Genomic DNA, 17,780 nt, shown 5'->3' on the forward strand with positions numbered 1-17,780 from the left:
ATGTTGACTCTTTGTATTGTAATTGGCATGAAACTGTCATTTATAACACAAATTTCTGAAAATTGTCCAAAAAAAAAATTCCGATTTATTAATTTTTATTCTAATTTGATTTAATCATCCTGGAATTGCATCTATTTTTACTTCTATTAAAGAGATTGTTCATGAATGAATAACATCTGATGATGAGACAATAATTCATTGTTGAGTTAAGAAAGGTACTGTTTGTTACTCGATTACTTATTTCAATTAATCTAAAAGTAGTTAAATTTTCTGGTTGAATTATATATGATTCTGGTTATATTATATATGATTTTATATATATATATATTTTTTTTTTTCAATCTAATATATTTATATAACGATTAATTTGTTATATTTTCACATAATTTCAGTCCGAAATAACAAACAAAACTAATCAACATTAAGTAATTAAAAAATAATGAATGATACAGATGCTCAATTACGTTTAACGTAATCAGACCAAAGCTAACATTGGACTATGACCACTAGAAAACAATAAATCCCTCAGGACTTTAAGTTTAATCTGTACAATAAGCGGAAGAGCTCTAAAAAAATAGCATTTATAGTAGAATAGCCAATATTAGGTGTGGATGATTATATTCGAAACCTACAACCTATAACTGTAATTAAAAATCTCATAATCTTACAAGTACTTTTACTCCATCTTCAAAAAATTTTGTCAATCAATTCAACTGTCTGTTAAAACCGTTATTCAATATATATCTTTAAAATATCTAAGTTATTCTATTTGAGAGGCATAATTAAATTCAGGAGTTAAAATAAAAATTAACTGAGAAAAACTTATTATGTAATAGAGTTTGTAAAAAATTGATTGATCAAAGATTTCCCAGTAAAATTTCTGCAATTAATTTTTGAACTGTAGGAATTTGTATGACAGGTAACACACATTATCAAACGAATATATAATCTTATTTGACAGTAACCCTTACTTGTTCTTTTTAAAACTCGTTTTTTTTTTTAAATTTTACAATCTCTTTTGGTAAATTGATTTAAAACAAGTTTAAGAAGTCAGCAAGATATGTTTTCAGTTTCAGAAGTTACACGAAATAAGCTTTCTGATCTAACGTTCTTATTTAAATTGTATCTACATACATGGTTAGTCAAATCAACTGACGACATTAGTTAAGTTTACTGAATTTTATAAATAATTGAATTTTACAACTTAAAATCTGAATCTGTCAATTTAACAAATAAAATTACAAGAATATTTGTAATAGAACCAGACATGAATCATAAATCAATCAGTCTTTATTAAATTTTTTTTTAATTTCATGGAGATAAAGAACACCGTTTTTTTAACACTTTTTCGAGAAATATATCTTTACATTACATTTTTGCATTTGAATATAAACACATTTTTACCCGAGTACAGAAATTGTTACAGTTAGTTATATTTTCGCTTAATATGTGTTTTGTATTACATACAACATTAGGCAATATTATATCTTTATAACCAAAAAATAACATAATTTGGAAAAAAAAATCTTAAAAGTGTTAAACAATTTTAATTTGATTTGAAGCAATCAGTTTAATTTCAATCTTTTACATATTTTTCCTCAATATAAATAAAATATTATTATTAAATGAAATAAATTTTTAGGGGTGACTTGGTGGTTGGTCTTGTAATAGTACAACGGCACCATCTATAGTTGAGAAGACAAAGCTTAGTTGTAGAGAGTACATACTTTAGCGCTTCCTATTAACAATATAATGAACTACTTCCCTCTAAAGTATGAGTATAGTTATCGTTAAAATTTTATAAAACAACCCCAGATGAACATATTTTTCTTTCCCGTTTTTCAAAGAGTAGTTATAAAGTAGTATATTTAGTTATACACATATACATACAGTTTCTACAATTTTACCAACGCAGGCGTATCTTTTAATAATTAGTGACACGTCTTTATTTTAATACATAAAATACGGGAATTGTAAAATTTGCTTTCAAGTTGAGTTATCTTCAAAAATGTTCGAATTATACTATAGCAAGAAATTATACTATCATTGTGTCATATTTATAATAAAGGTAATTAAAATTTAAAAAAAAAATACTTTATTTAAAGCAATACATTGTAATCTCTCTATTTTATAAAATAAGGAATATCCAAAATGAATTTCGATTGTAAATTTAAATTCAATGAGCATTAATTATAGACAACATCAACGCTAAGCAGCTATTTTTATAATGTTAATATAAGTCCCAGGTTCAAATCCATTTAAAAGTACAGTTATTTATACTGATTTAAAAACCCCTGATAATTATCGTAGTCACATCACTCTATTCTGATTGGACCAATTAATGACAATTTGTCAGAAATGATCACCTGGATATCTGGATAAGATATTATTAAGGAAACAGAATGTATTAAGATGGGTGAGATCAAAATATAATGAAGTTTTTTTTTTTGTCTTCAGTCATTTGACTGGTTTGATGCAGCTCTCCAAGATTCCCTATCTAGTGCTAGTCGTTTCATTTCAGTATACCCTCTACATCCTACATCCCCAACAATTTGTTTTACATACTCCAAACGTGGCCTGCCTACACAATTTTTCCCTTCTACCTGTCCTTCCAATATTAAAGCGACTATTCCAGGATGCCTTAGTATGTGGCCTATAAGTCTGTCTCTTCTTTTAACTATATTTTTCCAAATGCTTCTTTCTTCATCTATTTGCCGCAATACCTCTTCATTTGTCACTTTATCCACCCATCTGATTTTTAACATTCTCCTATAGCACCACATTTCAAAAGCTTCTAATCTTTTCTTCTCAGATACTCCGATCGTCCAAGTTTCACTTCCATATAAAGCGACACTCCAAACATACACTTTCAAAAATCTTTTCCTGAGATTTAAATTAATTTTTGATGTAAACAAATTATATTTCTTACTGAAGGCTCGTTTAGCTTGTGCTATTCGGCATTTTATATCGCTCCTGCTTCGTCCATCTTTAGTAATTTTACTTCCCAAATAACAAAATTCTTCTACCTCCATAATCTTTTCTCCTCCTATTTTCACATTCAGTGGTCCATCTTTGTTATTTCTACTACATTTCATTACTTTTGTTTTGTTCTTGTTTATTTTCATGCGATAGTTCTTGCGTAGGACTTCATCTATGCCGTTCATTGTTTCTTCTAAATCCTTTTTACTCTCGGCTAGAATTACTATATCATCAGCAAATCGTAGCATCTTTATCTTTTCACCTTGTACTGTTACTCCGAATCTAAATTGTTCTTTAACATCATTAACTGCTAGTTCCATGTAAAGATTAAAAAGTAACGGAGATAGGGAACATCCTTGTCGGACTCCCTTTCTTATTAGGGCTTCTTTCTTATGTTCTTCAATTGTTATTGTTGCTGTTTGGTTCCTGTACATGTTAGCAATTGTTCTTCTATCTCTGTATTTGAACCCTAATTTTTTTAAAATGCTGAACATTTTATTCCAATCTACGTTATCGAAAGCCTTTTCTAGGTCTATAAACGCCAAGTATGTTGGTTTGTTTTTCTTTAATCTTCCTTCTACTATTAATCTGAGGCCTAAAATTGCTTCCCTTGTCCCTATACTTTTCCTGAAACCAAATTGGTCTTCTCCTAAGACTTCTTCCACTCTCCTCTCAATTCTTCTGTATAAAATTCTAGTTAAGATTTTTGATGCATGACTAGTTAAACTAATTGTTCTGTATTCTTCACATTTATCTGCCCCTGCTTTCTTTGGTATCATAACTATAACACTTTTTTTGAAGTCTGATGGAAATTCCCCTTTTTCATAAATATTACACACCAGTTTGTATAATCTATCAATCGCTTCCTCACCTGCACTGCGCAGTAATTCTACAGGTATTCCGTCTATTCCAGGAGCCTTTCTGCCATTTAAATCTTTTAATGCTCTCTTAAATTCAGATCTCAGTATTGTTTCTCCCATTTCATCCTCCTCAACTTCCTCTTCTTCTCTATAACACCATTTTCTAATTCATTTCCTCCGTATAACTCTTCAATATATTCCACCCATCTATCGACTTTACCTTTCGTATTATATATTGGTGTACCATCTTTGTTTAACACATTATTAGATTTTAATTTATGTACCCCAAAATTTTCCTTAACTTTCCTGTATGCTCCGTCAATTTTACCAATGTTCATTTCTCTTTCCACTTCTGAACACTTTTCTTTAATCCACTCTTCTTTCGCCAGTTTGCATTTCCTATTTATAGCATTTCTTAATTGCCGATAGTTCCTTTTACTTTCTTCATCATTAGCATTCTTATATTTTCTACGTTCATCCATCAGCTGCAAGATATCGTCTGAAACCCAAGGTTTTCTACCGGTTCTCTTTATTCCGCCTAAGTTTGCTTCTGCTGATTTAAGAATTTCCTTTTTAACATTCTCCCATTCTTCTTCTACATTTTCTACCATATCTTTTTTACTCAGACCTCTTGCGATGTCCTCCTCAAAAATCTTCTTTACCTCCTCTTCCTCAAGCTTCTCTAAATTCCACCGATTCATCTGACAACTTTTCTTCAGGTTTTTAAACCCCAATCTACATTTCATTATCACCAAATTATGGTCGCTATCAATGTCTGCTCCAGGGTAAGTTTTGCAGTCAACGAGTTGATTTCTAAATCTTTGCTTAACCATGATATAATCTATCTGATACCTTCCAGTATCGCCTGGCTTTTTCCAAGTGTATATTCTTCTATTATGATTTTTAAATTGGGTGTTGGCAATTACTAAATTATACTTCGTGCAAAACTCTATAAGTCGGTCCCCTCTTTCATTCCTTTTGCCCAGCCCGTATTCACCCACTATATTTCCTTCCTTGCCTTTTCCAATGCTTGCATTCCAATCTCCAACTATTATTAAATTTTCATCTCCCTTTACGTGTTTAATTGCTTCATCAATCTCTTCGTATACACACTCTACCTCATCATCATCATGGGCGCTTGTAGGCATATAAACGTTAACAATCGTTGTCGGTTTAGGTTTTGATTTTATCCTTATTACAATGATTCTATCGCTATGCGTTTTGAAATACTCCACTCTCCTCCCTATCTTCTTGTTCATCACGAAACCTACTCCTGCCTGCCCATTATTTGACGCTGAGTTAATTACTCTAAAATCACCTGACCAAAAGTCGCCTTTCTCTTCCCACCGAACCTCACTAATTCCTACTATATCCACATTCACCCTATCCATTTCCCTTTTTAAATTTTCTAGCCTACCAACCTTTTTTAAGCTTCTAACATTCCACGCTCCGACTCGTAGAATGTTATTTTTTAATTTTCTGGTGACCCCCTCCTTAGTAGTCCCCACCCGGAGATCCGAACGGGGGACTATTTTACCTCCGGAATATTTTACCAAGGAAGGCGCCTCCATTGTTGCTATGTGAAAATGCAGAGAGCCACATTTTCTTGGAAAAAAAGCAGCTGTAGTTTTCCATTGCTTTCAGCTGCGCAGTACTCAGAGGACTGAGTGATGTTGATACGGCCGTTTAAGTCATTGTGACTCACGCCCCTAACAACTACTGAAAGAGCTGCTGCCCTCTTTCAGGAATCATTCCTTAGTCTGGCTCTCAACAGATACCTCTCCGATATGGTTGCACCTTCGGTCCAGCTACTCTGTATCCCTGAGCACTCAAGCCCCCTCACCAACGGCAAGGTCTCATGATTCATAGAGGAGGCATAGAGGAGGATTCATAATGAAGTAAGAACATTAAATAAAATTATTTTTTTCAATTAAAGAAACCATTCATTCATATATGTAATATTCATATTTTTCCTTATCATTCCACAACTAGTAATGATAAAAATTGTTTCAAACTTTTTTCATTTTTACATTTTAAGAATAAGGTAATACTGACTATTACCTTTCTTCAATATTTATTTGGTCTTCCATGTTGCTTTAAGTTAATGTTTTTGCTGTTTTTTTTTTGGAGCAGAGATAACATCTAGAATTAAAATTTTATTTCAGTTTTTTTAAAGCCTTCAGTTCTAAACTTTAATTTCTCAAATATTAAATCGGTTCAACGGTTTGCAAAGATTCATCAAGATTACAATTATCGTATATAGTTTTTCTCTTTTACATAATTTCAACTATTTTATCAAACAAATCTATATGTTCGTAGTTTGAAGGCTAACCTTTGCATGAATCAAGTACATTCACATTCTAATAGATCACGGTTATTCGGAAATGTTATATTTTCGCGAGCAATCTTCCGATTTTTAAATTTCAAAGGGGGTATTTGCTAGTATAATACAAAATCACGATAGAACCAAACCAGAACAAAAAGAGCAATGTTTGTCAGCATTGTTTTTTTTTCAGCAGTTGTGTTTTTTAATTTTTAATATTTATCACTTGTTAAGAACAATGAATGCAAAAAGCGGAGGGCTCTTCTAATAACAGACGAGTGAAGATACTGGTCAGAATAATTTTCTTGATTTTTTTTTTACCTGTTATGAAAAATATAAATACTATACCGAAATTAAATTTATTTCCCATTCTCTTATCAGCAGAGTAAGAGTGATATGGCTTTTGATATTGGATTTTGATATGGCTTTTAAAGTACGCTTATCATATTTGATGTGTGTTTTTATTCATCCATACACCCACTCATTATCATCGGTTTTATATGCAGAAACAATAAAAATTCTTTACAGTCAATTGCAATTGAAATATTTTAATAAAGCAGGGTATCTTACAGAAAACTGATTTCTCATGTGAATAACAAGTAATATCACGATGCTTTCAGTAGCCTGTTATAATGCAGAAGCAACGAACTTTTTAACATTTACGAAAAAATTAAAGACGATGTTTTAAATTTTAAATCCTAGAACTCGTAATTTAAAATAAAACTATGAAAACAGTGACGGGAACTTTGAAGATGAGATTGCGTTAATTTACACAAGATTACATCGTATACGGAAGCCAACATATTGTAGAAATAAAGAATCTTTGAAAAATAAGAAAACGCTTCCATAGTTCTGCACAAGAAGACCGACTTTACGTATCCGACACCCTAACAATCTTGCAATTAGAAACGCACTGATTTTCAGAGTACAAATCACTACATACGTAACAAGTAGATCCTACACACAAGCATCAAGTTTCAAATCAATCACCACTGCGACTCACTACATAAGTGCGTATGAAAAATACACCACTACAGAATCAACATAGCGACTGTAGAATGTAGCTACATTACGTAGAATAGAGACTGCGGTAAGTTAGATCTAAGGCAACAGAAGAACGAAGAAGCCAAGCCAAGCCGGAAGAAGGTGACTTCCAGCGGTGGGCGGTGGGCGATGGGCGGCCATTCGCGGTTGCCGGGTGGCGAGGGCTCTTTAATTTATAGCAAAATAACAATAAAAAAAAAAAAATCTTATTTAAGCGAAGGGGATAAGATATTTTCTAACAGGGAGAGGGAGTTAAAACACTAAAAAAAAGTACTTCCGTAATATTCTAACAACAAAGTCTTTCTAGTAGTCCTGGCTGGAAAGCTTAAATATTTTTTTTCATTTTTTATAAAGAATAGTTAAGAAAATTAAGGAAAAAATTAATTTGATTAACTCTTAAGGAGTAAAATTAAATAATGGAAATGGAGTGCGGAGACCGGAAGAGATAGAAACTTTAAATCTAGCAGCTATTCTCCTTAGGTAGCAAACTGCTGGTGTAAAGGAATTTTTTTCATTCATCCCTAAGTAGTTTCGGTTCCATCTAGCAGCTGATGAGCTGTTCGTTTGCGGAGAGGTCCAGACAAATGAACACCTGATGTTTCACTCCCCTGCTCTTGGGGGGGGGGGGGGGCCAGAGACCGGGCCACCCTGGAACTTAGAGGTCAAGGGGAAAATTGGTCGCTAACAAGCGGCGAGTCAATGTGGCGAGAGCCGCATTTTCGGACCGTATGGGAGTTCCTTGATGCGGTTGCTTTGTTCAACCAATATCAGTAGTTTACTTGAACGAAAGATTCCTACCGCTCTGCTGCGGGAAGCTAACCTAGAGATGTATGGCTGACCACCACCAATTAAGGCTCCAAGCGCTTTAATGTGGTGAACAGGTACTTGCTGGCATTCAGCGACCTAGGCGTAGCAGCGAATTGCTGTCTAGACGAAGTAAATTTCAATTTATGAATGTGATATATATTTTTAGTAATTGATGGGGTGGCGCCTACCCATTTTAGTAAATATATGACAAGTGAGCGGTTGGGACACGTAAGCCGGTTGTGTATGGCACCGCGCATAGTCCGCTCACGCTGTTAGGTAAGCTCTAGGATCTATTTAGGACACTGGTCGCTAAACACACACAGACATTCGGTCTTATGTTTTAGGGCGATCGAATGGGGTGGTGGCGAGAGAAATGCCCTATAAAGATAAAACCTCATTGACTGACCTGTCAATAAGTTTCCCATTTTCCGATTCTCTAGAAAATTGAAATTTGGCTTAAATTTTCTCAACGGAGAACCATAAGTACTCAACGGCTTATTAGTTTGATTACGAATTCATGAAAGATTAAATTAAAAATGGGTGCAAATGTATAAAATATGCGAAATTACGAAACCCGGCATGGTTTATTCCTTTATAAAGATAAGAAGGTATTATTTCCACACTAATATCCGGAATTGAAAAGAAATGTATACCCCTATTTATGAGAAAGATAGAAAAACAGAAGCTTGGAATTCAGCACAAAACTTGGTTAACTTCAACATTTTTAAAAATATACTTTGTTTTGTCTTTAAGCCATCATTAAAATGACAAAGATTTAGTAGTTCTAGTATATTTTTGTCATTCAATTGTAATAGAAGCTATTTTATGTTGTAATCTATAAACGTTCTATGTTGCTGGATTTCAACTTCCTCCAACACACATAATACATGAAGGTAAAATTATGTTAAAAGAAAATGGATCAACTATGATCGGATGCTTTGCAGTACTGAATTAAATACAATATGTGACTTTATTTTTCGAAAAATAATCTCACATATTGTAAAATAGTCCCTTGGGGACTATTTTATAAGTGGGATTATGAGCTTGTAATTCAGATGATAAATTAGGAGCTCTTAATTCATCATTAAAATTTCTTTATAAAAAAAAATTAATTTTGGTAAATTCGGTATTTTACACATCCTTTACTTAGAGGTAATTACTAGGGGCAGTTACCGAAGCAGCTATTTTATGAAGTGTAATTATAAACTATTTGATTAAAATAAAATTATATCTTTACTTATTGTTGTATAACCATGAAAACCAACAAAAAATGAATAGATATATAAATATAATATAACCATAGTAATATATGCACGAAAACAAACAAAATTATCGGGTTTTTTTTCAAAATTTATAAATTTTTAACAAGATTTTTTTTAAGAAAAAATTTCACACTATCATTGATTTTTTGACTATTTCGGATTATTATTCTTTTTTTTTTTTAAATAACACATTTATTTATAGTCAGGAACCCTTAGGATCGCTTCGTTAGGTGTTGGACGGGGGCACATGCCGGGCGCCTGCACAGAACCCGACTGATCAGAGTTGTGTTTAAACGGTGGGAAACCGGGCCACAGGCCAGCCCAATGTCAGATGAAGACGAAATACCTGATTTTTTCGAAAGAGGGTCACTGGACCGAGGTCTCTCCAACCTTTCGATGAAGTATCTTCAAATTAATACGACCAGGTGTAGGAGATCGCTGGATAAAATCTGGGATGTGACCTTGCGTCGATCCATAGACGTCGTCATTCTGTTGGACCCTCCTCCATGGGTTACATACAATGAGGTGTAGCTAGTGGATCACTCCTACTCTGTATCTATCGGCTTTCCCAAATCCGGTATCCCTGTCATCACCAGTGGCTACGGTGACCGATACGTTTGGGCAGACCTTGGATCTACGACTATCTTCTCCAGCTACCATTATCTAAACACAGTTCGTAGCCTTTCTAAGCGGCCTGTTCATGGAATTTTGTAGGCATATAATGTAATAGTTGCGGGCAATTTCAACGCTATATGCCCTGATTTTGCAGGCGCGGTGGATAATCGACAGTGCCGATACCTCCGGGACAGAGCCGGGGCCCTAGATCGAATAGGTATGAACGATCAAACACCAAAGTTCAGAGGGGACCCTCGTTATCGAACATCGACTTGACTTTTCTGTCTAATTTTGCGTCAATGAGTTCATCGATTGGCGAGTCCTTGAAGAGGAAACATCATCACACCATCATTTTATAATCTTTGAGACCGCACACTGTCGCGTTCGGCATTTCCGTTGAGGAAGGTCATCTCCAAACAGGGATGCGCAATGTTTAGCGAGAGGATTTAAGCTCCAACTAATTGGGAACAACTAACTGAACTTCTTCACGTAGACAGGATTGTACCAACAGTGCTATCTGGAATCGACAAATTCAGGGCTGTGTCAGAATTTATAAAAACGATCGCTTCTCGGCCTCTGTCCCGTACTGCAAACTTGAAATTTGCATTAAAGGTAGCGATTTTCTGCAAGGACAGTGTTCTACGTACACGTCGTCAGGGCTGTACAACGATCGGTGGCAGTTAGTCAACCTGCGTTGCTGCGGAACAACGACGTAGTGTTTTGTAGGAGGGCCACCATCGGCTAAATAAGGACGTTTTCTTTGTGTTTTGGTGTCCTCAATTCGTAGTTCGTGAAAGCAATAAACTTTCTGAATCCTCTAGCAGGTTTGGGAAGCGATTTCGCTCCGACACCTCGCCGGTGGTCTGACTTAGGAGCTTTTAGCTTTTAACGTTTCTAGCGGGGTACGTAAGAACAGGTGACCTTGCTCGGAAAAGAAATTGTTAAACGCTCACCTTGCTTGAGTTAGGTGTTAGTTTCTTTCAGGCTGTGGACGTAGTGCCCGGCGTTACAGTCTATGCTGCTTGTTTAAGCTGCGTTGGAGAAATCCGAGGGATATTGCTCGGAGAACTTGGTTGGTTTTGCTAAAGACTTGTGCGGGGGAGGCTGCGACCGGAACCAAACGGCGAGCCAAATCCGAAGGGCGGCTTCCCATGAAGTCAAGGGAAGTGGAGGATAGCGGTGTAGTGATCAGCACTAGGCGGGAGGTCTTGGGAGGTAATCCTGCTGAAAAGGAGTCCGAGAGCCCTAATCCTGCTGAAAAGGAGTCCGAGAGTTTGGGGCGGATCGAGGGGATGTGGATGGAGGAGACCAAAATCTTCTCTAAAAAGACACTCCTCGGAGAACACTCTCCTCTCGAGAGTGTTCTTGGAGATTCGGCAGCTTGTTGACTCCTATTTGAGTCAATGTACATTGTTGGTCTCGGATCTGGTATTAAAATGTGAGAGACTCCAAGGTGCAAACCTTGCCTTGGACTCGGTCGTTTTATGACTGTCCGTCAAGGTGGACCAGGTTGTGGGGAAGTCAGGGGCTTCAAGCCGGTGACCGGTGAGGCTCTGGGTGAACTCCAAAAATCTATAAAACGGGTGGAGACAGGCTTTTTACTGTCTCCTCCGCCGCAGTGACGGCCGCGCCGCGCCAGTTCAGACGCCGGTGGCTAAAATGAAGTGGGCTACCGTTAAGGTGGTTTCCCGCTAAAACCTGGTCCGGGGCTTCGTCGTTAGCGACGGAGCTAACCCTGAAGAAGGTCCTGGATCCGCGGAGGGAAAAGATCCAAGTCTCCTGGGTCACTAAAAGAAGAGACCACGGTGTCATCTTGGAAATCATAAGTGAGCGGCACGCGAAGCAGCTCCTGGAGGCCGACGTTCTAACAAGGAACTGGCTAAAGGCTCATTTGCTGGCCAAGCGGAGGCCGCAGATATTGGTTGGTATAAGATATGCCAAGGGCGACAAGGGTGGAGGAGCCCGAAATCCTCAGGGCCGTGCACGGGCAAAATCCTACATTGGGTATGTCCGTCGAGGATTTCCTTCGGGTAACCAAGGCGGTCAGGCAACTGGGAAGGAAGGAAGCCCCAAAGAGTCACTGCTGTTGGAGACCTCGCCAAAGATCCGGCAGGTCTTGGTGGCCGGTGGACGTCTGTTTTTCCGGTGGACCTTATGTAGGGTCGTCGACTATATAGAGGTCGCTCGATGCTACAAGTGTCAGGGCTTGGGTACCTCTCTCCTCTGCAGAGCGCAGTCAGAGATGTGTGGTTTCTGTGCTCTTCCAGGGCACAGGGCAGCCAATTGCCCTGCCAAGTCTGCGCCTGCCAAGTGCGTCGCTTGTACCTTGGCGAAAGGCAGCTATACTGGACAACGGATCGGGGGAAACAGTGCAGAGCGTATGATATTGCACGGGTGAGAGCTGTAAAAAATACAGCTTATGGCGACGCCTGAATTGGGGGAAGCCTTTGAGGACAGAAAAGTTGAACGCTTGCGCCTGGGGAAGTTGAATCTGCATCATGCCCGGGTGGCCACCAGTAAAGCCATGACGCTCCTTGAGGAGTACAGCCTCGAGGTCCTCTTGGTCCAGGAGCCGTACGCGGTCGGGGGCCGGGTGGTTGGCTTCCACGGGGTGGATCACCTCACGAAGAACAGTTACAAAATAATCCCTGTCATATAACTCCAAATTCAGACATTATAAAACTGTACCCGAAGCACTGTATGGGGCAGAATGTCTGCAACTTTTTCAGAACAAGAAAAAGCAAAAGACAAAAAAGGATTTTAAGAAAAATTTATAGGCCAAACTGAAAAGCGAAAAAGAAATTTACAAATATCTAGAAAAAATATGGGACTTAATCCGGAATGGAAGATTACAGTTTTATGGACATTTATGCAGAATGAAAAAGCAATGATTGACAAAGTTAATATTTAATTTCTAAATTAACAAAACAATAAATACCAACCGGTTTAAAGAAAAAACATGAAAAATTTCCATAGGATCTGTGTAAAAACTAAGATAAATTTAGAAAAGTGATTCGAGAATCGAAATTTCCAAATAGAAAGAAAAAGAAGGGTATAAACCTGAATAGATAACGGAAAAAAGGCGACATCAGAGCAAAAGAATGAAAACCTTTTGGGAAAAAAAAACTGTAAATGTGATTCGTAGAGGTCGGAACGAAAAAAGAATAATAATGGCTACAATTAACCATTGCCATAAAATTATAAAATACCGTATATGACTTAACTCCGAGGAGTCTTGAATATCTTGCAAAAATGTCATACCTGGCAGAATCCTACAATGAAAGAAGTAGACGGTATAATTAGGGCTATTCGCGATTATTCAACGCTCAATCCACAACAAGGGTCCAAAAACGCCACAATAGAACTTTAATTACGTAGATATTTTTAAGAATTCTACGAAATCCAACGGTATTTTCCTGTAAGTAATGAAACTAAAAAAAGTGGTTTGACAATTCTATTTGTACTTCAAAAGTTTCCAAATGCATTAAAGATATTATTATGCGAGGCACAAAATCTCAATCGTTATTTAACCAGAAATAAGATTCATTCGCAGATAGAATTTCAGATTGACTTGCGAATACAAATAACGCAATAATTTTTATTTATTTTGAATTCTTCAAGTTTTTGAGCTTGAAATGACAAAGAAGGAATAAGGGAGTTTCAATTACCTATATAAAACTTGATGTCACTTGGTTAAATTATTATTAATTATAAGTTAAATTATTAGAGATACACAACATACACACTTTCATTTTTTTGTTGTTAATTAACTTGACCGAAAATAAAAGTGGAAATGGATTTTAAAATTAGGAAAATTTAAATTAAATGTGGATCCGTAACATAACGGAGGCTAGATTTATTTTTTGTGATTAATCTTACTTTATAAAACATATATATGATATTTACAAATAGTTTTATAAAAGACAAGGCTATGTAAATGAATGTAAACGTTGACATATTTAATGAACATTGTCGAAAAATATGCAGTGTACAGTTTTTATCAGTGTTAGAACCGGTTGTAAGAAAAGGAATTGCTTCGAGCATTTCAACAACTCTCATTAAACGTCAGGCAGACAGCTGCCGCTTTTGGTTGTTGCTGTTTGCTTTAATAATAATAATACAATAATAATAATAGTAATAATAATGCTTTTATTATAATTGTTTGTGTGTCAAGTGTCCACTAATAAATAATTTTAAACATAACGTTTAAACAAAAGAAATACCTACTCAAAACTACTGCATATTTTGTTTAAATGGATTTAGATATGTAAAAATATTTCTCAAATATTATGTCCTGATTCTGTATTAAAATTTTAACGAAATACAATTGAAGTTTAAACTTCAAAGTTGTTTAAGAACAATTGAAATTAATCATTTTTTTTTCTTTTGTGACATTATAAATAAAAGATAATGAATGAATTACAAGAAAAACTCGCAGACGAACATTTTTTTCTGTTGATATTTTTTTATAGTATCACAAATATATCGTACTACAATAAAAATAGCGATAATAATTGACTTCAGGAGAATTCACGTTAATTATAAAAGTAAAAAACCGGCTTATTTAAAAAAAAAAAAAAAAAAATTTTTTTATTTTTTATTCTGACTTTTCAAAGTAGCAATCGAATTATCTATAACCAAAACTTCTACGATATCTTTTTACTTTGACTTCGCTTAAAAAAGTCGAAATTTAAATAGTATTAAGTATTACCATTATTAATTATCTCCCATTGAGGTTTTTTTTTAAATTTAGGATCATTTATTTTATGTTCTTCATATAATTCAAATTTAGTAGTTTAAATTTTATTCAGTAAAAGGAGGGGTGTAAAAGAAATCTGTCATATAAAAAAATGAAACTTCTGAAGAAAAGCAAAAGACTTCTGCATTTCGCAAACAAAAAATAAAATGAATGCAGAGAAATGACCTAAGTAGACTATTTAACTAATTTCCCAAAAAGGAGTGTAATGGTTTTAGGGTGTATGTATGTATGTTTGTTCCACCGTAACAGCTCATCGGCAGAACCGATTTAAATGTATAACTCCGTGTTTGAATCTTTACGTTATGGAAAGTGTCATAGGCTATATAAATTTGTATGTATCTTTGTTTAATTGTAACTAAAAGGCCACAAAAATCATTATACGATTCTAAATGGATATTATTGATAGTATTTTCAGTATCGATTTATTTGTGTCGAATATGGTTCTGTTTTAAGATCCGCTTCGACAACGAATGAATGAATTACGGTAATAAAATCAATTAATTTATTTTAAAATTATTGTTATTAATATATATAATAATAATAATAAAAATAATAATTATTATTATTATTTTTGTTTTGTTTATAAATATTTTAACAGAAATCATATGACTTTTTTGACGGGCAGTATGTTCGATCATGTAAGCATGTTCTTTCTTCTTGTTCTTATTTGTTGGTGTTGCTTTTTCTTATTTACTGTTTATAAACATTTATGAAAAAAAAATCATATGAATATTTTTTTTTTTTTTTTTTTTTTGTTTAACCTCGGGCCGCAGTTAAGCATTACTGTACAGAGGATGAGATGAATGATTTATAGCGTGTGTGAAAAATGCCATGCCTGACCGGGATTCGAACCCGGGACCTCCGGGTGAAAGGCCAAGACAAATATAAAAACAAGTATATCAAATATATGAATATTTGATATGCTCTTACTTGGTGTTGCTTCATCTTATTATTGCTAAATATCAACTCATAACCCCTTTCTTTTATTAGTAAAATTAAATAAATAATAATAAGTAAATAAAAATACAAATGTAAAATACAACAAAAAAAATAATCCTTGCTTAGAAATTAAATAAATAATCGGTAAATTAATTGTCAACGGACTGCTTCCAGCAGGAAAGTCGTAGAGGGAGCTGTGTGCAACTGCCCAGCGCACCACCGTTGGTCCACTTTGCGCCACAATTTTATTGTTAAAATTAAATAATAATCCCTTTATTTTATTTTATTTTTATAATTGTTTTTCTTATTTAAACGACTGCCCAAAAAGAAATTCAATGTTTTTAGGTTGTATGTGTGTATGTTTGTTCCACTGTAGCAGCTCAACAACCTAACCGATTGAGATCAACGACCACGCGTTGGAATCCTTACGTTTCCGGGCCTCTCATAGGCTATATAAATATTTATATATTATATACGTATAAGTATGTATTAGTAGAGATTTGCCGATTGACACGAAAACTTTAACAAATTGAATTAACGAACTGTGAAGTGTGAGCCTCTATCACTGTGTGAGCTGGGTTTGAATTGAACGATTCGAATCAATCGGATGAATACTATTACAAAAATAATAGACTTAAATCTACGTTAAATAAATTAATATTAAATAAATTTCTGTTTAATAATAATGGGTTTCACGTGGGAACTACGTGTGAGGTTAGAACGATGAGATTATGCGAGCACCTCGAGCGAGGCCAAACCGATCATCATCATCAATCGCTAACAAACCGGATACCTCTGGGGCGCTGTTTTGGAAGGTGCAACGGGGTTTCTTATCTCTGCAACCAATCTTCCAGTTTTCAAAATTGAAATGGGGTGTTTTCTAATATAATAAAAAATCCCGATGGAACCTAACAGGAACAAAATGTTTGTCAGCAGTGTTTATTTTCGGTAGTCGTGTTTCTAGTTTTCAATAGTTATCTTTTTTTCTAATTCCGTGTATTTATCTAATCCTATTATTAATTTCCATAATTAAGGAGAATTTAAGTAATACTGTTTTTAAAATATAATTATACCTGTATACAACTCAAAACTTAAACAAAGAAGAGAAAAAAAAAGATAAAATTGGTTTTACCGTTCCACGTCGATCCGTCCGGTGCTGCGATCTAGTGGGTGCTAGCGCTCACCGGCGAGTTAAGCCGTACGATCATTCTACCTCAGAATCCCGCGCAGTGCGGTCGTGTTTTCATTTCAGTCCAAGGGGACTCATGGTTTCTTGATAATGTTCAAATTCAATTATGACTAAAATGTCATATATTCTTAAGTTTAATATAACTATTGTAATTCAATCAAAATATCAAGGGTGACAAGAAATTAAATATAACGATTCAAGAAGAACATACCGTTGCTTCATTTCGTCATCTACCATCTCATCAAAAATACAGTCCACACAAGCTCTAAATTCTACCACTGGTATCAAAGATGGCAAGAGCAGGCTGATCCGTAGATGCTTTTAAGAAACAAAAATGTTCCCCGCTTGAAAACAGTCTGAGAAACTCTGGATTAACCGGTTGGTGTTAGTACTAATACAAACATAGTTGTACCGTGATAAACGTTTTTTGCTACATTACCCTTCTTATCCCAATAATAAGCAACTTATTTCAAAAGCAATTAACTTCGTATAAAATGAAAAAAAAAAGATAAAAATACGCAAATTTTTGTAAAATCTCGTTAAACTATTAATATTAATTAAACAGCTAACAGCCTGTATTATATTTTAGAGTAGTGTAAAAAAGTTAATGGAATCTTCCATATATTAATACTAGCTTCCCGCTGCAGTTCGCCCGCGCTATATGGTTACTTTCATTTCCCCTAGCGGTCAATTTTCTTTTATGTTTATTAGTAAAGAAACCGGAGGCAGGTGCACCCAGTCACAAAACGGTTTTTAAATATTTATTTTCTTGAATTTTCAAACGAAGATTCTTTGAATATCAGAATGATATCAGAACATATATCATTCCTTATAAAAATCATTTCGTACGAAAATAAAATAAACAATATCTCCAATCTTCAGAAGGAATTGATTTAGGGCATTAAAATAAACAAAAAAACGATTCATGCGGCAAACCGCTTTCCTGCTGTTTGTTTTTTTTTTTTTTTTAGTATACTTGTATCCGATATTATTTTCTACAAAA

The sequence above is a fragment of the Lycorma delicatula genome, chromosome 2 (genome assembly GCF_047948215.1).
Source record: "Lycorma delicatula isolate Av1 chromosome 2, ASM4794821v1, whole genome shotgun sequence".
In the NCBI taxonomy this organism is placed as follows: domain Eukaryota; kingdom Metazoa; phylum Arthropoda; class Insecta; order Hemiptera; family Fulgoridae; genus Lycorma; species Lycorma delicatula.